The sequence below is a fragment of the Astatotilapia calliptera genome, chromosome 5, assembly GCF_900246225.1.
Source record: "Astatotilapia calliptera chromosome 5, fAstCal1.2, whole genome shotgun sequence".
Classification (NCBI taxonomy): Eukaryota; Metazoa; Chordata; class Actinopteri; order Cichliformes; family Cichlidae; genus Astatotilapia; species Astatotilapia calliptera.
In genome coordinates, this window is record NC_039306.1 from 14,183,327 (window position 1) to 14,206,312 (window position 22,986).

The window sequence follows — 22,986 nt, forward strand, 5'->3', positions numbered from 1 at the left end:
GAACTCAGGACCTTCTTGCTGTGCGGCAACAGTGCTAAGCACCGTGCCACCGTGTTGCATTGCATCTTTCGAAAGATGCAACTTTTAATTTGAAGACAAACCTTCTGGTTTGATCTAATTGTTTTAAGTTTCCGTACCACTCAGTAGGTAAGTAAGTGTTTGCAGAGACGTTGGGATCTTCCACTCGAACTATGGGCGACCCCAGCAACCTGCTAGCAAGCAAAGCAACTGCAAGGTTTAAGAGCAAAAGACAGTTTGGCTCTGTCTTTTGCAAACTGCTTGCAATCAAAGCCTGCTCAAACATGATTGGTGAACAGAGCTTGGACTACAAGCACGGCATATTCTTGCCCTTTGCCTACAAATTCAGTTGCCAGAGATTAAACAGTCAAGACCTCAGCTTCATGTGAGGGTAATTTTGACTCATGTCAAGAGCTTAAAGATGAAAAGAACTGTGTAGCAGGAAGCACTTCCACTTGCATTTAGTTAGTCAGCCTAACCGCCGTGTGCATATGTTTTAAACTACTCTGACATGTTTGCCTTTCTTACATGAAGCACACAGCAGGTGGTAGCTCTCACAAGTGGAAATACTCTGTTTGGTTTAGGGAAGGAGATTTAGAGTTTGGAGGAGGGAGTACACATGGCACAAACTGACTCACCAGGCAATAAGATACGCGATTGAGCTTGGCAGCCTATACCACTATGTCATCAACGTGCAATGTAGGGCGGAAACGCTATTGTGGCGGAGGGGGTGGTTTGTGTGCTTGCTTCGGCAAGCGCGTACGCTAAATTGGATACGATACAGAGAAGATTAGCATGGCCCCTGCGCAAGGATGACACGCTAATTCGTGAAGCGTTTGTGGCTCAGCTGCAGGGGAGGGGTGGAGCAGCGGATTCAGGGCGTTGTGTCAGCGGGAGGCTGGTTGTCACAGACAGCAAGCATCTTCTAATCTGGCCCTCCCTGTTTCAGTAGCCGCCAGGCTCGGAGGAAGACAGCCGATCGGAGCGGCTGATAGGAGCGGAGCTGGCAGCGGGGATCGAAATGACAGAGGACAGACACTGGAAAGTGTAAAATAAAATAAAAGTTGCACAGAACAGCCATATCTGGGTCGTGTCAGGTCCTTTTACAGCTATATCATGAGGCCAGAAACTAAAACAGCTATTTTTAATTGTTGCACTTTGTAGCATTCAAGTTATATATAAAACTACTTTTTAAAAAAAGGATCTGGTGTGAGTGCGAACATTGCAGCACAACTTGATAAAGACCACGTTGAAGACCACGTTCAGTCTGCCAAATGCTAGAAAATGTATAAGCCTCCAAAGGGCACGTTCCTCATTCCAGTGGTGGAAAAAGTATATTTAAAAACGACTACACTTTTTTCTAGCCATTTTCTACTTGTACTCTGTTACAACTCAAAGAAAAAAAATGCAAATTCTGTTTGATTATAATATATCTGACAGCTTTATTTGTTACTGTGCAAATCATCAGACACAACGCTCCATGGATTCTGCTCCAAAGCAGGGCCTCTGTGCTCATATGCATCAGACACTAGGGAGCGAACAGGTTAAAGACCCTTTAATGACTTCACAGGACATCAGAACATGCAGCTCACTCGAGCAGTGCATGTGTGAAAACAGTGTTGATATTTTTCTTTTTTTGTTTCATTTTGTGATTTCTGTGGAACTGAGAAAAAAAGCTATCGCAGTTTTGTTTTGTTTTTTTCTCACTGATTTCCTGTTGTTACGGAAGCCCCACCTTTTATCAAGAACATGCTCACCCCAAATAAAACCACACATCCTCTCCAACGTTGCCTTTTATGTTTTTATTTCATCCTTTTTGATTTATTTTTGTCTTTATCCCCTGCACTCTCTTTGTGTCATTTTCATGCTCTGGCAGCTGAATGTGGAGCCGGTCTGTTGTCTAGTTTAAGGGGCATGTGTGATTTTTCATGCTGTGGATATCGGATGTGAAATATCTCCCTCTCTTCCTGAGACCCTCTGCTCATTAAATCAAGTCTGTGAAAGCTCCTGGGGGGTGGTGTCGAGGCAGGGGGCTGGGTAGGGGGGCACCTGTGAGCCATTTGTGGATCTGACCCCTAATTTTGAGAAACCCCCCGCAGTAACGCAAGACTTCTGGGAAAGAGAAAAGTTGAGCTGTGCTTTGAATGTAGGAGGCCTTCAGTAGCTGATAATGACATGTCTGCTGAGTGTTCAGCAGTAAACAAAAAAAGGGTCTTTAAAAGCCATACAAGAGAGTGAACTAAAATTATCACATGGTTTAAAGGTAATCCTTAAGACTGTGATACAATGGGTACCCCGGAATACTCACTGAACTGATTCGGTTTTGTCACCTGTGAACAATGAACATATTTCAACTTTTAAACCATCATAAACTGGAAAATTTCCATAACTTCAGATCAATAAGTGAAGCTTCTGTGTCATGATCTAAACCTCCAAAGGTGCAAAAAAAATGCATCTTTGTTTATTTTGCCTGTTGAGCAATTCTGTGGTAAATGTGGTTAAACTTATTGTTATTTATTTGTTAGTAGCTAAATGTAAATCCATTCATCTCCAAGGAGAACAGATATGCTGCATCGGATTTAGCTACTTGCTCACACACCTGCTTTCTTTGGCTAAAGTAATACAATATTATTCAGTAACTATTATTGCAGGGCAGAGTGGTGCAGTGGTTAGCAATGTTGGCTTACTATTGCCTTCATTTCCACTATTTGGCTGGGGTCTTTCTGTTTGGGGTTTCTTCTTCTGTGCACGTTCCTCCTGTGTCTGATTTAGAAAATAGATTTTCGATGAAATAGATATTCATCTCCCCCAATAAATGGAAAAAAATGGATAGATGGAACAATATCTTTAATTATAAGCTAATATGGTAATTAGTAATAATTAGTACAAATCCAAGGTATGCAAAAAGCATACATAAAACACATTCACTTATATGGTTACATTTAACATCCCAGTTGACCCCATTTCCCATTTTGCGAAGAGATGTTACTCAGAAATCTATTTCTTTTTTTTTATCTGATTGATTTTTGGTTTGTTTGTTTTGTTTTGCTCTCTGTTTTTCTGGTGATATTCTTCTTCTTATTGTTGTTGTTGCTGTTGTTATTATTATAACTCTAGGACTTTTTGGTAAGTTTGAATACAGCAGATCCACATCAGTAACATCTGCTCTTCTCTCATCCTAATTCCTCATTATTTCTTCTTCATATCTTTCATTGACCTCATGATGGTTTCCAGTGAAGTCAAACTAAAGTTAGGAAAAGCCTGGACTGTGACAGTCACTGAGTCTGTGTGCACTGAAAAGTGTTACTTGTTCTTCCTGCATCACAAATGAACGAAGGCTGCTATAACCAACAACAATGCATGCTACAGTACATGCAGTAAATGCAAACCAGTTCTTATTAGCATTTTTCTGAGTTTCATAACTTGAAACTACTTAAGCATAAATCCAACATTGAACATAGCATTATGGTAAAATGGGATTACTTGTGTGCATGTGTGTGTGCATGTGTGCTATCTTGACCCTTCAAGCACATAATTCTCTCTTTGGAGTTTTCCATTGCAGTCCTGAAGAAATTCCCACGCCTTCTTAGAAATGACTGAATGGAATTCCTCAAGCAGCTTTTCTCATTCTCCTTTCCTTTTTTTTTTTTGTTGTTGTGACTGCAAGAAGGCTGCAGGCCTCCATTCATTCTCTATGCTTGTCTTTCATCTCCCTCTTTATTCTTTTATGCCCTGCTCCTGCTCTCATAACCTGTGCACATCTTGTCTCACTTTCTCTATTCTTCTTTCTATGATTTTTTTTCTCTTCATTTTCCTTTTCTATATTTCTTTCTGCTATTATGGTAACTGCAGTGAAAGTGAACCACTTTAAAGCCCTGCTCTCTTCCTGTAAGATTTCAAGGCATGTTTTCTTCTTGTTGCCATGTTTTGACTTTGACAGGAACTTGCTGCAGCCATGGAAACGGAGCAACCTCACTTCACCTGTTTGTGTATATGTGTGTGACCGCAGACCACAGACATACACTAATACCCACATCTGCAGATCTTTTCAGGTTGTTCTGTGATGTTTGTGTGCTGCCAAAAGACAGCAAGCTGCAGGGAAGCTTCCTGTCTGAAAGGAAGAGGCCAGAGTTGATTTTGTACTTCTAGGAAACCAAAGTAGTTTTATCACATCAGAGACAACCGGAAAGAGCTGTAGTATGAGGCTGTAGGAGGAGCTGCTGAGCATGACTTTATTCCTTTGTGCATTTATTTAATTTTAAAGTTTAATGTTGTGTTTTGTGTTTGCTTCTCGTTGTGTTTCTTTGTTTTGTGCATCACTTTTCGTTGATGCATGCATGCAGAGAAGTGACATTGTTATGCAATAATAAGGAAGTGACATGTGGTATATTTTTAAATAGATTTAGATAGATTTGAAACCAAACAGTGCTGTTGCTAGCCTCGAACAACAAGCAAAAAAAACACACTGCAGATTCTGACTTCAATACTAAGATCCAGCTCACCCCTGTTATAATAATTCAAAGCTAACTATACTCTTTAAATAGTTTGAATCTAACATTTGATTCTAACTTCAAGCTATTTTTGGTTGTCAGAATTATCTCTACTTTGTGAGTGTGTGTGCATGTGCACATGTACTAATTCATACTTCATATAAATTAAATACATGAAATGCAATGCCTTGCATGTGCTAAAGAAGAGTTGTAAAGACATTACATGCAGCATGATGATGAAGACAGCATTAGCATTTATACATTGTGGTAAAAAGGATGCACATCCTCTTTCTATTATAAGACGTTCTATCAGAAAGAAATAATCTGAGAAGCTCCTAAAATTAGGTAAATACAACCTTACATGAATTAACCTACATGAACTAAAGAACATGGCATACGTCATCATTTTTTTTTTTGTAATTGAAACAAAAATTAAGAAGCAGTCCTGTGGAAAAACTAAGCACATCCTTATTGTTTCCATGGGAACTAACAGGGTAATTAGCAGCCAGGTGCTGCTAATCCAATGTGCTACATTAACGCATCATCAGCAAATGTGAGCACCACAGCTGGACTGGCCATTGGGCGTACCGGGCATTTGCCCGGTGGGCCGATTGTGATTTTTTGTTTTTATGGGCCGATGTTTTTTTTGTTTGTTTGTTTTTGTAACGGTATAAACAATGAAAGGTGATGGATTAGCCAATTGGTCATAATGGACTCTGAGGAGCTCGGATGCACGCTCCCCCTTGCTTGGGCAACGGCTCTGAAAGCAATCTTATCAAAGACAAACAGAAGGAAATAGTATTGAGGTGGAAAGCAATGCGATTTGTCCCGGACCTCAGAATGCAAAAAAGACACAAAGCTGGAGTTACTCTGTGTCTTTACGGTGCGCACCTGCCTCTTCTTCTCTCATTGTCTGCCCCTACCTCTTCTGTTGCTACTGATCAATGATCAGCTGATCGGCTTTTCTCTCTTGTTTGTTTATTGCCCACTTTGCACCAGAAAGAGGAAACCAGCAGCACGTTTAAGCGTGATAAGCTGTTGTTAGAATTTATTTAATATTACTTTCTAGTATCAGCTGATGTTTGCTTGAGCCACAGCCGTAAAAGCTGCTGGTCATGATATCGGTTTGGATATCTGGTGAGAGGGAAACATGAAGATGAAACCAGGAGATGTCCTTACTGAATCATCAGAGCTGAACAGGTGATGGAGAAACAGGTTTACCTTTCAGGTGACATGAATGAGTTGAAGGGAAGTTATGAACTGTTTCTGAGAGACAAATAACACCAGGATCCTTTTCTAAGTAGCTGACAGCTGGTAACTGTGCAGGGGCGGATCTAGCAAAGTGTTGCCAGGGGCTCATGTAGGGCATTAAAAGGGAAAGGGGAGCACAAAGAAATACTTTCTTATTCTCATTTAAAATGTCTCACTTCTAAAAAAATAATTATCTGAGTCTTACAACCAAAGTGGTCATCTGATGTAAAATGTATTGAAATCATACATATACCAACAAGACAGTGCACATCACTGTCACAACAGCATTTGTTTTCATTCAAAGGCTTTATGGGCCGGTCTCTAGTCAAAATGCCCGGACCAATTTTTTGTCCCAGCCCAGCCCTGGTGAGCACCTCTTTAAAAGCACAAACGTCAGCATGTTAAATGTTAAAGTTAATTTTAATAGAAAACTGCTAAAAAGAGTTAACTTTCTCCTCCATAGTGGTGTGAGAGACAAAAAGTGACACGGAAAACAATTATTTATTTAACTTTATTGTTGCTGCTAAAGTTGGTTCAACAAGCAACTGAATTATGAGGTGCACTTAGTTTCTCACTCAGCATTTCTGCATTTTTGGCTCAGTGTTTGTCAAATAACACAACATGAGAGTACATTGAAATACAGGTTAAATTCTAATGAGTTTTAAAGTCAACATTTGGTATGACCACCTTTATTCTTCAACACAGCCACAGCCTCAATACATATTGACACCTATTTGAACATAAACTGGATTCACAGATTTTAGGTCTTGTTCTTGTATAATTTGGCGTGTTTCCGCCTTTTCTCCTTTGCTTCTTTTTTTAAGTTCAAGACATGTAAGACAAACTTTTTTTATACATACAGTACAAACTTTATTTTTTCTCTTTTAAAGTCCTGTAAAAACAATTTTTATAAAGCAGCTTTTACTTTGCATTTTAATGACTATTTTGTGTGTTTTCACTTTTTTCCAGTAATCTATCTGTAAAGCATTATGTAACCTTGTTTTATAAAAGTGGCATTAGAAGTAAAGCTTTTCATGATAATTAATAACTGTGACTAGATTTTCCACTTATTGTGACAATACCAATACTCTAATTTTATATTTCCAAACTAATATAGAAAATGCAAACACAGACACTTCAGCGTGTCCTGGTTCCACAGGTAACATCTTGCATATCTATCATCCAGGAGGCATTTTAGTAGAATAATTACATCAGACTACAATCTACTTTTTAACTCTGATGTGCTAGCAATTTTTTTGGTCCAAAGGTTCCCTTATCTTTTGTCTTGTCTTCCTTTTCTCACCCCAGCCGGTCGCAGCAGATGCCCCCTGCTCCCTTAGCCTGGTTCTGCTGGAGGTTTCTTCCTGTTAAAAGGGAGTTTTCCCTTCCCACTCTAGTCAAGGTGCTTGCTCATAGGGGGGGTCATATGATTTTTGGATTTTTCTCTGTATGTATTATTGCAGGGTCTACCTTACAATATAAAGCGCCTCAAGGCGACTGCTGTTGTGATTTGGCTCTTTTTAAATAAAACTGAATTAAATTGAATTGAACTGAAAGGGTCCATCTACAACACAAAGTTTTAATTAATATGTTGCTGCATGGTTTGGGTAACTTGTTCTGAAAAACAAGTAATCCAGATAATTCCCACACTGAAATCTTTGTTGGCTGAGTGATTCTTTTCTGAAGTATTCCAAAATTTAGTTCCCAGGAAATCGTGAGGCTATGTACCGTTGTGTATGAGATTTTAAAAATGGTATTTAAGAACATGCAGCACATGAGTAGTGAAATTATAAAAGCATTAACATGACAAGACAGCGACTTCAGTGAATGCAGTACAACAGGGGTCCCCAATCCCAGTCCACGGGGGTCGGTGTCCCTGCAGGTTTTAGATGTGTCCTTGATCCATCACAGGTGATTTAAATGGATAAATTACCTTCTCAACATGTCTTCAGTTCTCCAGAGGCCTGGTAATGAACTAATCATGTGATTCAGGTGTGTTGACCCAGGGTGAGATCTAAAACCTGCAGGGACACCGGCCCTCGTGGACTGGGACTGGGGACCCCTGCAGTACGTGCTTGAACCCTGAAACAGGTTTATCGTTACTTTGGGATTCATTTTTAAAACATAAAAGTAGATGTTGCTGTTCCTTTTTGCACAACAAATCTATATTCAAGTATAATTTTTAAAGAAGTATAACTCATTCATTTTCTTTATTTTACAGCAATTTTGCCTTTTTTTTTTAAAGGGGGAGTTTGTACACAGCATCTTGCAACAAATTACATAATTTAAAATAGATAAACTAGAATACAGATAAAGAGTTACTTGGGAAAGCTAATAATTACCTATACTTCAATGCCTATGCCAACTGTATATATAGAAGTAAATGTGTAATGTAAAGTGTGGAGGAACTGGACAAAAAAAATCGGCCTTATCAGCAAACCTCCCCTGTGTACATAAAGATTAACCAAACAAAAGTTCTGGAGCCAGCGGTACTTCCATTAGCCACATCTCTTCACTAAGTTAAGTCATCTGTCAACTCACTTGAAAGGGCAAGAAGGCACTCCCACATTTCATAAAGGTAGGTATTACCCAGAAGGCCATTCAACTGTACTATGTACTCACAGTCTGAGGCAATATGTATGTATGTACTTGTGCTGTCAGTAAACTGAGAAAGGTTGGGGCTTTGTCAACCTTTCTCAGTCACAAATGCTGGTCTTGCAGTCAGGAGTTGGAGCTATCACAAAATATGATATTTGCCATGATATTTGTATTTTTTAAAAACAAACAAACCAAAACTTTCACTCAGTATCAATTTTAGCTTATTTACAACATTGTTTATTTGGCTCAAGATGCTCAACACAGAGGGCAATAAACCAGTCCAGTATGTGAACTGCTAAAGTGTAAAAAGGTAAATTTATTTTCCAAATAGTTTACATTGTAGAAAGACAAAAGTCCAACAATATCTCTAATCAGGTGAATGTCAAAACAAAAAATATATATTTATCTATCGTAAACCTGCAGTACTCAGTTTGGTGCTCTGTGTTAGGTCTACAAACTAAAGTTACTCATTTAGGCCAGCTACATAATACGTACCTGCAAGTTAAAGGGCAGAGCAGTGTGTTTTAATGAAGCATCTATTGTTAGATCAGAGCTCAGTGAACAGAAAAGTAACAATAGTAGAAATAAGAAGCCTGATGATGAGAAGAAGTTAACGATTACATTAAGAATTAAATCTGGAAAAGTTTGGTCAGCTTCAGTACTTCAGTCAACAATGTAATGGCCTAACTGCACTTATGTAAGTGACAGTAAATATGACAGTAAATACACAGATTCACGTTTGTTCCATCCTTCACTCAGATTGAAATCAAACTAGAAGCATTTCAGAAGCTCCTGCATAAAGTCTTATTTTTTCTTGCCTTATTTTGAAAATTCTGTCGTTCCTCTTCCTTACCAGAACTTGCATAAAAGTTTGAATTTTTGTTTATATTTAACAATTAAATGGTAAGAAAATGTTTGTGTTTTCAGTACAACTTCATGGTGATTTTGGTTTATGTTTCTAGTAAACTTTTTTTAATTATACAAAAAGATATTACTTGGAATAATCAGGTGGAAAAAAGAAATACCTGCCATTCCTAAAAGCTATTCATCCATCTTTAATAATCTGCCTGTCTGCTGTTATTATTTCAACATTTTCTCTCATTCACTCTTATCTTTCATTTTCAGTCACACATTAAGAAGTCTGACCTGCTGGCACATGCCCTAACCCTTAACTGCACACACGCACACATGCAGAAAAATCCCATGGGAATCAGTGTGTGGGTGTGTTTGGCTTGGCAAGCTCTGCATAATTTCATTTCTTCATGTTATGTAATACACAAAGAATAGAGGTGTACATGTGTACCTGAAGTCTAAAGAGACCAGGAATTGATGCCAAAACCTCTGCAACACCTTTATTTATTTATTCCCAATTTCATCACAGCATTTAAACACAACATTTGTTTGAACATATTTCACAAGTCTTTTGCACCACTTGGCAAAACCAGAGCTGAACTTTGCACACGTTCACGCACACGCAAAACAGCTTCCTGTGAGTCCTAGAAATATGTCAGATTGCTCAGCCAAAACAATGAAAATGCTCGAGAGGATTTTGTTTTGCCCAAAGTTCAGCCTCTCAGGCATCTCAGATTCTCCATCCAGGAGTTCAAAGCAAAATCCTTCAGTATTAATGGCAATATCCTTTCTTTGTGGGTATGTCACATCATGTTCTTGTTATCAGAGCATGTTTATAGTAAATTATTCTTGGAGCCTCCTAGGTTTGGGTCACAGATTCAAGCAATAACTAAATGATGTTTGTTAATAAATGTAGTTTTGTGAAATCTTAATGCAAACAGTTACACAAACATTCTGATTTATACAATGGTGAGCATTCAGTTAGCATTAGCATTTGCAAAACGATCACTAGCTAACTTTGGCTAGCAGCAATCCTAATTTTATAACATATTAATTACATGGTATAAATAAGGAAAACCCTTGAAATGCTTTTATATGAAAAAGGGTATTTTTCCCACATTGCAAAGCTATGACATCACAAGAACTTGACTGGTCATTTGCAATTTTGATCCTGGACCAAAGTTAATGATGTAAACGCTATTAATGACGTTGTGCTGTGACAGTCATGACAGACTGGGGGTTTGTCTGGGATTCATTGCCCAGACTTCTCTAACTCAAAGAAACTAATACAAGATTCACTTCCATTTTAACCTAATCATTTATGTCTGCTACATCATCCTGATTATCTCACATCAGAGCAATTCAGTAGTAACACAGCCTATTTATCTTGCGCTGATGGATGGCATTACCTTGAGCTCCAGTAACACTGTGAGTAATCTTGGAGTCATTTTTGACCAGGATATGTCCTTCAGTGTGCATATTAAACAAATATGAATGACTGGTTTATTCCACTTGCAAAGCATCTCTAAAATAAGAAGCTTCCAAAATGATGCTGAAAAACTAGTTCATTTATTACTTCTCGGCTGGACTTCTGTAATTTTTAGGAGGTTCTCCTTAAAATTCCCTGAAAAGCTTTCATTTGATTCAAAGTGATCTTGTGAGTGTACTGTATAAGGACTCTTATATTGGTTTATCTTTGCTGGCTTTCAAGGTTTCAAATAATCAATTGTATCTTAAAGACCTCGTAGTACTGTGTCATTTCATCCTCAGACTGTGGGCTTATTTGTGGCTCCTAGAATACTTAAAAGTAGAATGGGGGGGAGAGCCTTCTGTTTTCAGGCCCCTCTTCTCTGGAACCAGCTCCCAGTTTGGATTCAGGAGACAGACACCTTCTCTACTTTTACTATAAGGCTTAAAACTTTCCTTTCTGATAAAGCTTACAGTTACAGCTAGATCAGCTGACCTTTAATATTCCATCAGTCACGCTGCAGTCGGACTCAGCTGCTGGGGGATTCCCATGATTCATTGAGTGTTTCATCTTCATTTACCTGTTTCAGTCACTCTGTTTGTACATAACTCTGGATTTAATTATTAGCTATTATTAATCGCAGGCTCTCTTCCGCAGCATGTCTTTTGTCCTGTCTTCATCCCCTCACCTCCAACCAGCTGCAGCAGATGGCCGCCCCTCCCTGAGCCTGGTTCTGCTGGAGTTTTCCTGTTTAAGGGAGTTTTTCCTTCCCACTATCGCCAAAGGGCTTGCTCATAGGAAGTCATATGATTGTTGGGGTTTTTTCTGTTTTCTCTGTATTATTGGAGGGTCTTTACCTTACAAAATAAAGCATCTTAAGGCCTCTGTTCTAATTTGGCACTATATTAATAAAAATTGAATTGATTTGCTACTGTCTTTCAAATTGTACTGACTTTAAAAACTATAGCGCCACTGCAGACACCGCCTACTCTGAAGCTTGGTTTCAGATTTAACAGAAGTTAAAGCCTGGACTAAGATTATTAGTGCTATTTAAGCTTTACATAATGTATTTCACATGAGATGGCTGGCTTAAATGTTTTCCATAATGAAACGAGCACTATAAAGGAAAAAGATTCGTGTTTTTTTTATTCATCTTTATAATCATGGTCTCTCTGTTTTCTCAGTTTGATAGTAGTGTGAGTTTTACTGACAGAGTGATGCCTCTGTCATACACCGGCACGGCTCTGTAAACAGTGTCCTGCCCTTTCTCATTGTTCAACATGGGAAAGTATTTAAGAGTAGGAGTGAATCACACTGTCAGCTCTTCTGGTATTCAGTGTGTTGCTTATGTTCAGTTTCTGTGGAAAAGAGTAAGATAATAAAGTCAGAGTCAACTTTACTCTGAAGTAAAGTTTAAAAACAAGTTTTAACCATCGTGTAAATGTTATACTGTGCCTTCTTAGGATGTTCATGCACATCTTAAAATAATTCAACCTAACAAACCTTAAATTATGACGATATAGATGCCTGTCTGGTAAGTCTCAATAGTTCAGTCTTAGATGGAGCTAAGCTAGTCATGTCTTAGTTATCTGACCAGTCTGGTAGATGTTTGAGTTTCAGGAAGGTTTTGCAATCCTCTTGAACTTTTATTTCCTTACTCACACAACTGACTAATCCTTCAGTCGTGCAGAGCTGTCCCTTACATATACCACAAGTCTATAAAAGGTTTAACCAGTCCTTCAGGTATTTGTCAAGTCCCTCAAGTTGCACACTTTTGACTTGAGGGACTTGCACACTTTTGACTGGTCAACCACACAATATATGTTTAATCCTTGTGTCAGCAGAGTTCACAGTTAACCAAGCCACAGTAGTAGCTAACACAAATCATTCTCAGTTCATCAGAAACTGATGACTGATGGATCCAGTTCACTTTAACTTGAGGGGTACCCCCTTTGTTCTATTTGTACAGGGTCCACCCTCAGTAAACCATCACTGTTTGGTTAACAAATAATATATATATATGACAAAGTAGGTCTGTCTTGAAAAAGAGATTTTAATATTGTGAGACCTTTACTTGTAAAAATAAAGGATAACAAAAGCTACGTTCTGACCTTTTACAAATCTCTTGAATATTTCCTTTTCTGCTGACACACAGTTTCATCCTTTTCCAGAGTCCAGTATACAGATGATGTGATTTCCTGGCTGTTGATCTACTTATGATGACATCACAGAAAATTGGCAGGCACACGGATATCTCCACAGACCCTCAGACTCACCATCTGATAATGAAACTTACGTCAATCAGACGCGAGCAGACCCTAGAAGAGTCATGGACACAGAATCTGTAAGACCTGTTAAAATCTGCATGGTGACAATATGTAAAGAGTATAGTTAATCTGTTGGCACCTTCAGTGCTACTGAGTGGGCATCATGAGCTGGCCTATCTGGAAATTAAAAGTATTCCCAATAGTGCAAACCTGTCTGAAGTGGACTATCTATGTCTATCTGGCTTCAGAATGTGAGTCCAAAGTTCACATGTAAACTGTAGACATTCAAAAAGTTTATCAGACACAGAACTATTTAAGCCCGTCGCACTTTTAACCACGACTTTATCATTTTATCGGCTAATTCAAACACTGGGTCATTGAGTGAGGGACTTGATTTTCTTGGTCAACAGCTGTTTGCAATCTATGAACGACAAGCTGTTCAGCTCCTTCAGAACCAAAATTAAAATTTTCCGCAGGAAAATGTGTTGTAATAGTTTCTGTGTAGATAACAGGTGTCATGAGAACATCACTGCTTAGACAAAAGATCACGTGTTTCACAAAATATGTAAGTTCTGGAGTGATTCTAAGTAATTTACACAGAAATATGGTGTGGGAAGTTATATAGATATACTTGTGTTGTATGGGGAGTACGGTCTAACGCAGGGGTGAATCACATGTCCCGTCATGATTTGGAGCTTGGTGGGCCTGGAGCAGGTATAAATCCTCCCCGTGTGTGTGTGTGTGTGTGTGTGTGTGTGTGTGGGAGAACTCCTCAGGGAAGTCTATTAGTTTTAAAGGTGTCACTCAGGAATGGAAAGTAGCACATGGGCGTAGACGTATATCCCACGATCCTCTGGGACCTAGTTTTAATTTCACAACTCAAATGACACACACTGTTATAGATACATTGTTACTGACTCACTTGTCATCAATATCCTCTTCTTTCTTTCAGCTGCACACTTTTACTCTCGTCTTTCCTTCTACTTCTTTGGTTACCGTTTTCCTCCTCTCTGCCACCATCTCTTTCCACTTCACTTCCCCTTCCCTCGTTATTTCTCTCCCTCTGATGTACAGATGAACAGTTTGGACATAAATTTTCCCGTGTACATCTCTGTAACAGGCAGTAACTTGCATGGCGGGTGTACACGCTACGTTAATCTCCTCAGGCTTTACGGTACAGCTTTATTACAGCTTTTATGTGAAGGATGCCTTTGATTCATTATCTGAAACATTGCACAACTTCATACACTGCAGCACATTGAATAAATGTAATTGCAGAGACCTCAAACAATAGCAGAAGATGGACGTGTTTCAACCTTTAGGACATACATTAATCTACTTTTAGATGTTGAAAGACTGAAGAGAGTTTAAGTTTGTGTAGCCTGGATTAAAGGTAATTGTTTATATCAGATTAATCACACTTGTATCATCAGATGATTCAAGAAAAGACAAGTTTACACCAAGTAACACCCTCAGGGCCAATGTGAAATTGCATTGGCATAATGCTTTTACTTGATGGTCACTTAATGCTGGCTTTCATGTAACAACTGGTTGAGTATTCATATGCAGTCATATTCCCAGAGTTTCACAACACTGCCATTATAACCTGATATTGGTGAGTATTCCTCTGCTGGTACTTTCTTGTCTAATAGGTTTGCTGCAGAACCACTCTGCAAAGTCAATATATAGCAATGTCCCACTTGGTCAGTGCAAATTTGCAGGTCAAAGTTTGACGTTTGTTCAAGTTTGACCTGAAAGATCATGCTGTGAGATAAGAATTCTCCAGAAACAGGCGCTTCAGTCGGTTTGAGCATTCTGGTGCATCTAGTTTAGTTCTTTAAAAGCCTAAATGCCTTCTCCATCCACATTGAAAGTGTAAGTTTAATGTATTATTTGTTCCCTGACTGGTTCTTGGATGGAATTTCCACCTCAACCAATAAACATTTGCTTTATTGTTTTGTTTTTTGTTTTTTTATACTGTAGGTACAGTTTTATTTGATGTAGGAGATGTCTATTATGAAGATAGTACATGTGCAGTTTTTAGTGAAAGCATGAGGTTAAAACATGTATTAGATGAAAGTTATTGTTAAAAGATGAATGTTTTCATTTTTGTCCGTTTCCTTTATGTCTTTTTGTTTTTCTCCTCTTTGTTACCTTAATGGGTTTTATGGGAAAAACATAAAATGTGTTGCTATGTGAGGACGGTGGTTTTCTCAGTTCACTGGGAGAGCTACAGGTCTGAAGCAAGAAAGCTACACTTATTAGTTAATCAGGGTTTTCCCTCGTCACTTAGCAAGTTGTGTTTTCTGCTATGGGACAATTTCCTGCACTCAGAACACGCTCCGCTGCCACAGGGAGACGTAAAGTGATACGTGCAGAGACACATTATGGGCCCCTTTACTTCCTCTGGTAAGTGCAACCATGATAAGAGTCTGGAAGTACATACTGTGGAGGCATTTGCAAACCGTGAAGACATTGCACAGCGAGGAGGACTTCTGGCTCTTCCTGCTCCACCTGCACCTGCCCTGAAAGGCCATGTGTCTCTAACAGTTCACTGGACATTATACGGGATTCATCGCAGCTGTGTTTTGCAGTCATCTGTCTCATGCACGTCTGGTCAAACACATACTGTATTTCAATCAATACAGTGGTCTACAATGGCTCCTTACATGATAGTTGCCCTCCCTTTCTTGAGGATCCTCCAGCTCCACTTTCCTGGCTGTCAGTAAATAGAACGAAAATTTTATCTCCAACTTTTATTTTCCCAAACAATGTACCAAAAAAGGAAGTTAAGGCATCTCTTCTAGGCTTTACTTCTTTAATCTTTGCTAAAATTTCCAGCCCCTCTGAATCACATTACACCTGCACAGGAAGAACAATGAAAGAAACCTGTTACTAGGAACTTAACTGACACTATTAAAAATGTTGTTTTTATTTCTAAAAATTGCCCACACTTTTCAAACCACTTTCAAATCCTGGAGAAAAAGTGATTTATTTAAATAATAATAAGACCTGCTGCTTCTGCCAGCTTGACACATGCACGCATGCTGTAACAGATGCCGGCTGCTCTTGCTGCCTTATTTGGTCGTTCCTGTGACACGCTGCACTGATACACGTGAGAGTTTCAAGACTGTTCCTTTCAGCCAAAAGATCACGTTTCAGTGCACAACTGCACACAGACATGGACACACAGAGCGTGCACGTAACAGCTGCTGCAAGCCAAGATATTTCTCCGGAAAAAAGATAGTCGAGAAAAAGAAACTAAAGGAAGCAACTTAGAAAGGAAGATAGGGGAAAAGGTGAAGGGAACAAAATTAAAGGAGAGGACAAAAGACAAAGAAGGGCCACTTCAAGTTTATTATATGCATGCACTTTAATTTTTTTGCATGTTATCTAATGTTAATTAAAATTACTCTGAGAGTCAAAGTTTAGATCCATTCCTAAACCAATACATTGCATGAAATGGCATGCAAAAAAAACAAAAAAACAAATATCAACAAAAAACACACAAAATGTGTTCAAGCGCTTTCATGATAGCAGGGTGTAGATAGAAAAGAAGGAAATCTTCAGCGCTTCAGCACAGCAGATGCAACCTGCCGTAAGACACTTTTTTCAACACAGAAAGCAATGAGCTTAACCCAAAGAACTGAAAAAAAAAAAAACATGGAAAAGGCTCATTTTAGTGCAGTGAAATGGCTGGAGCGTTATGTAGGTCTTCAAAATGCATATTAGCAGTATTCACACGATTGGCATTTGACAGCAAATTTTGTGGCAGTTGTTGCGTCAATTTTGATGAGACCAAGTTTCCTCAGTACACAGAAAGCATCTCCAGAAGAGGAGATAAAAGCAGAAAGAAAGATTTGATGTAGAAAGATTTGCTGCTTTTACTCAGTGGGAAAGGAAAACACCAAGTGACGCATCTTTACAGTGGGAGCAGACTCCAGACAAATACATACTTTCTTATCTTCTGTCCACAGCACAGCTTTCTCGCCTTCAGGGTGACTGCAGGTACAAACATAAAACAGAAAGATGTTGTGAAGCAGCTTCTCTATGCTTAACACATTGGGAAGCTTGAATGAATTATTTTTTTTAGTTTATCAGTACTTGTGAGTGTGCATTTCTTTCTTTCTGCATAAACCTTTGTCCAAGAGCAGTTTCCTGATGGTGGAATCTTGTGAGTGTGTGAGATGTGTCGAAGTATGTGATCAACAGTGAAGAGGATACAACCCACCAAAAGTAAAAATGAGAAAAGGATCCACAATGTAACCTGTCTACAGCTTCAGCTGGACCAGTGATGGTAACAGCTCTCAGAGCATCATTTGCCAGTAAAAGTTGGCTAATGCTAACTATTCAATTCAATTCAATTTTATTTATATAGCGCCAAATCACAACAAAAGTCGCCTCAAGGCGCTAACATGGTGACAAGCAAGCTAAAGAGGCACCTGGAAACCAAACATGCCTTCAGAGATAAACTAGATTTACTTCAAAAAAAGCACTGAGTTTCATGCAGAGACCCTTGGGCTGTGAAAATGGAAATGAAGTGGTAACAAAATATCATGCTATATCTATGGCCTGTCAAAAATGGCTTTGTCTGGCAATACAATCAAAAGAGGAAATGATGGCATGTCTGATGACAGAGGCTATTCTGCAGATATGATGGCCAGACGTGCAATGGAATTTTGGCTTTCTTTGGTCTGCATGGCTCTAATTTGGTCAGTGTTAGTTTAGACCGTTCAGTACACATATACACATGTATGTTCATCCACACTCGCAAAAGTATTCCTTTCACTTATGCTTTTCAGGAAAATTTTCTACTCTATATGAACGACGGCAGTCTTGATTAAATTCATGAAATGACAGAATTTTTCTGTTTTTTTCTGCATGGAAGAACCCTTCCATGACATTCCTGGAAATCAGTGAGTGGGAATTAGATAATGGATGTAGCAGAGGAGCACACTGCACTCTCCGGACATCAATCACCATATAAATGTCAAAAACAGCTGAGCTTGCGGCACACATTCAAACCCACAGCGGTGCACACTCACACACATGCACACGCAGCAGATCGATGAGCAAACTGACAACACGGACATTTTTAGATACATAAACACAAGCGAAGAAACAAGCAGAAACACACATCGTCTAGCTCTTTCACGTCAGGTCATTTATTCACATAAAGCAGACACGTGCGCGAACACAAACACATACACACGGCTGGCCTGCGCATGCTCCCACCTCTCAGCTGCTTTCAGCAGATCGCTGGAATTTCAGAGTCAGCAGGCTTGAAACAGCAACACATTCAGCTCTGGATAACAGTAAAGTGTAGCATTGTGGGTTACAGTTTCAAAATCACTGCAATGGCTTTTATTTTTGCTTTTATTTAGATACATCCAAGATATGTTTTGAGATTTATGATGAAAAAATGGTTTTGAAACATCCACTCTTCTAGCATAGAGTGGATGTTTCAAGCCGAAATCTGCACTTACATTAACAAATTATTGCAAGCTTGCGTAAGCTGCATACAAGCTCCCAGCGATGCCTGTATTTCAATCTGCTAATGACATCATTTGTAATATGTGATGCTGCAACCATTTTAAATGTCTGTAAACAAGGTTACCAAAATAGTCTTATGAAAATCCGCCCTTGGGTCTCAGTACAAATGTGTTCTGTGTTTTCCTGTGGGAGGGAAGCTGAAGCCTGCAGACCACCACAGGATACGCCAGGACATGCCCAGTTTCTGTCAATAGAGAGAGACAGAAGGAGACCCTGGTATTAATTAAGCTCTTTTTGAGTTGAGCGGAGAGAGAGAGGGAGACAAAGAGGGAGGTCTCGCTTGTCTTTTCCTTTCGGGCAACTCAAATTCAAGTCACAATACTGTTAGATCTATAAGCAGTAGTCAAATATAGACATCATCTGCAATCATCTATAATTATACTGTATATATGTATATATTAGGGGTGCAACGATACACAAAATTCACGGTTCGGTTCGGTTCGATACTTTGGTGTCACGGTTCGATATTTTTTCGATACAAAAAAAAATGTTCATGCCTTTTTAATTTGTCATTTATTAAAATTATAAATATATATTTTAACTCAAAAGTACAGTTTTTAAATTTAACCCTAACCCTTGTGCGTGTTTTTTATTTTGACAGCGAATGCGCACCTGCGGACCACTTATGTGCAGCCCTGGTTATTTAGCTCGTCATATTGCAGCCACAGAAATTCTTTTGTCCATGAAACCATAAAGCTGCACTTTCTTTTTGCCTTATTGTCGTGGTCTGGGTGGTTTTCCACAGCATCAGCTCCTCCCCACTGGGTGGAGTCTTTGTTGCTCCTCACCTGATGGCAATCGTACCAGCAGTATTTATGACCGGTGCACTCAACTGGTCTTCGCCAGATTATCTGCCAACTTTAGTCAGTTCTCGGCCTCACGTCCGTTCCTTGGTGACTAATCGTGTGTGTTAACCGAATCTCTGTTTTTTCTCGTCAGCCTCTGAAACCCACCTACCAAGCTCTCCTGGATACCAGTTGCTGCCTGCCTCCCTGCATTGCATGCAGCACCCGCCTGGACCTCTCCTGCCTCCCCCCTCCACGCAACCCCCACCTGCAAGCTTGTAAGACAGCTCAGTGTACTATCCTTGGATTCACTCGCAAACCTCTGTGGGATTCCCCTGACTGCTCTGTCCTCTGTTTCAGTGCCCTGGCCCGCCACAGTTTCCCCTGCCCAGTACCTGCACCCAGTTATCCCTGCCATCTAGTTATCACCACAGTATTTTTCTCTCGCCTCAGACACCTAGTTTATGTTCATTGATTCAGTCTGCACTTTCTGTTAGCCTCTGAGCATTGTAAGAATAAATCTCTTTTCGTTACACCTCACCCCTGGCCTCCGGTTTTGAATCTGCACTTGAGTCCATCCCATGTCCACGGGCCACTGCGCCTGACACTTATAGTCTGATTTGTCATAACTTCTCCTGCTGCTTTTACACACGCACTCACATAAGCTCAGCGATTCTCTGCGCGATCAACCTCTCACATGTTTAAGCTTGCTGCGGGAGATTTCACTTGTCATGTTTGCGTAGTAAGCTAACGATTAATAAGACGATGTCAGAGGAATTGGTGCGCAAATTATCACTCACCAATCAGTGCTGTCGCTCTCTATACACAGTTCGCACGATTGCAAATTGAAAGCAAAAAACAAGCGCAAATTCAAACGCGATTTCAATATGTCACATATTGGCAGTGGCTCACCGATGCCAATGACATAATTACCCAGCTACATTTCTGAAAGAATGCAAAAGCATTGACATATATTTTTCCTACAATAGCCCGACGGGCAGGGCAGAGATAGATTTTGGTAGCCCGACTGGAAAAATCGCTAGCCCCAGGACGTCGGGCTAGCGATATTGCGAGCCCTGTATCTGATTGAGGAATCACTCATCTTTGGAAAAGAGAGTTTATTACAGAGAAATGTCTCTTTCCAAAATAAAAGCTATACTATCCGCTTCTTCTGGGCTATATTCTCAGCAGCATAAGGAGAATCATGTGCTAACAGCTGTCTAAATGACTCGGCTAAAGTTAGTAGCATGCTTGCTTTTTTTTTGTCTGCTTCCACTTGTCTTTGCACTAGGATGATGTCGGCGTAAATGTGCAGTCATATTCGTTGTGTTCCCACTAGTGCTTTCAGGTTAATCTCGTTGAAATGACCTTAACGCCACAACACGGCAAATCTCCGTAACGAGCTACCGCCGATCGCTCCGTGCATGGGGCTAGACGGCCAACACGTTAACAAGCTAACTGCGCTAACACACTAGTTCCCACCCATGTAATTGAGCATTGCGTGGCACATCCAACATACTGTTTTACTTTAGTCCATGACTCGCTTACCTTCAGGGTCATACGTCACATGAAAACCAAAATAATTCCAAACGCCAGATCTGAATGAGGGTGGGGGAGGTCCATGTTGCAAGGAGAGCTTAACTTCTCTCTCGCTAGCTTGCCCTGCGCTCTTCCTTCTGACTATGCTGTCTGTGTTGAGCGCTCAGTGAATCTGCGCACGACAGTGCAGCCTAGGCGGAGTAGTCGAATGCAGATTCACTGAGCGCTCAACACAGACAGCATCATCAGAAGGAAAGTTGATAAAATAAATTACAAATGTTGTATTGTTCGATACATATGCGTACCGAACCGAAAGCACTGTATCGAACGGTTCAATATCGATACGAATATCGTTGCACCCCTAGTATATATATGTTTTCCTGTGTAACTGTATTTAAATATCGCTAAATTGTGGACCAAAATGCAGACGAACCTCGACCTTTGGGGATCCCAAGCTGTACTCCATGATGTTCCATAATCTTCAATTTTATTTTGCGTGACAGGTATATTCATGGCTCTGTTCATCAGACAGAAACACAGACAGTCAGAGAGAAAAGACACATGTCTGGGCATGACTCGAAAAAAGAGAGACCCTCTCTTTGTTATGAGAGGGACAGACGGGGTAATCGGAGAGGGTGGGAGGAGAGAGAGAGCGACAGGAAAAACTGCAGATGAACTCTTCATTGTCTCTGTCTGACACGTGTGCGTGAATGAAGACGTGGATGAGAAAGAATCTCATTAAACTGTTTAATATGCCACCTTTTATTTCTGATGCACAGTCTGGCTGAATTATCGGGAACAAAAGAAGTCAGCAGTGTTGTTTCACTGACCTCGTATGGATGTGAAGAACTGACCTTGCTTTTTGTGTTTGTGTCACTGGGAGTTAAATCTGGGGGAAACACGCAGAGGAAAAGGAAATTTCTCTACTTATTTGTCTGTCAGATTGAAGGAAGGAAGGGGTTCGTCACGATAGATATTACAGGTCAAAGGTCATGGTCAGGGTTTATATTTGGATATGAGGAAACCTTCACAGGGATGCCAGAGTCGGGGATTCCCCTTTTGCTGATCTAAAAGATTTAGATCAGATTATACTTTTTTTCTGACTCACTTCTAAATTATCGAAGTGGAGAAGTCACTTGTGAAGACACGGTGTCAGACTGTGGAATCTTTGGTCGTGTCAAAAATAAAAACAGGATATTCTAAATTTCTGACTGCACGTGTACTACCACTGCTCTTCTGTGTCCCCAGGGTCGCTGCCAGCAGACAAGCCCCAGGGGCATCGCTGTGTGTCGCTATGTTCACGACTGTGTCTACACTTTGAACTCGCAAGGAGTTTGTTAAATACTCTGTTTTTGTTGTGTTATTGCTTTAAAAAATCTACATCATGCCACGCCCGCTTCAGCTGCCGAAAACCAGTCCGACCTTATCGAGATGAACGTAGCACTTGAAAACTTATTAACAATGTATCTTTTCTCCTAGTCTACCAACAGCAAATGTAATGAAGGCAAAGTTTCCAGTCAGTCACTGTAAGTCGGTTAAAACTGTAAACTGCCAAATTGTTTCAACACATTGGAAGATATTGTAACACTCATAAGGAGGCCCAATAACCTCAAACGTTACAACACGCAGCCCACAAGTGTTACTTGTGCACACTGCTTGCAGGTCTCTGGGTTACTGGGTAAATGGTGCAGTTGAAACGCTAAAACCAGTTTGCTGTAGCTTTGTTGTTTGTGTGTTGCTGCAAAAGTCAGAGGAGATTCTGAAGAAAGATAGATCAAATTTTAAGGCGTGTGTTTGATTAATATCTCTCTCTCGCCTAGTGAGAAAGAGGGAAGTTTGGGAGAAGTGGCAATTTTTTTCTCTCCACTTCTGGATAACAGAAAAAGTCCAGCTGGCAGTTCAACAGGTCATTAATTGTTATTTCCTGGAGAAGGGGGGAGCTGTTCTACATTGGTGGGAGCTGCAGCACCTTTATTAAGGTGTTTCACTGGCTTTTGTTTACAGTTTAAACTTTTTTTTTTTTTCATATATGTCCGTCTAACCTGCACTGTAAATATGCTACACTAAGCCAGTGCTGAACAGACGCTCTGACAAAGGCTCTTTCTCCCTTCACCACTTAGCAATTCTTCATTTCAACTGTATTATTAAAGGTAAGATATGCTTGC

General features: G+C 39.9%; 1 non-coding gene across 1 annotated transcript; it reads left to right on the top strand.

The window, feature by feature from the left end:
• The first annotated feature begins 759 nt into the window (after window positions 1-759).
• On the top strand, window positions 760-865 carry LOC113023126 (U6 spliceosomal RNA). The gene has a single exon (XR_003272519.1). It is a non-coding gene; the product is annotated as a U6 spliceosomal RNA (small nuclear RNA).
• The last annotated feature ends 22,121 nt before the right edge of the window (window positions 866-22,986 follow it).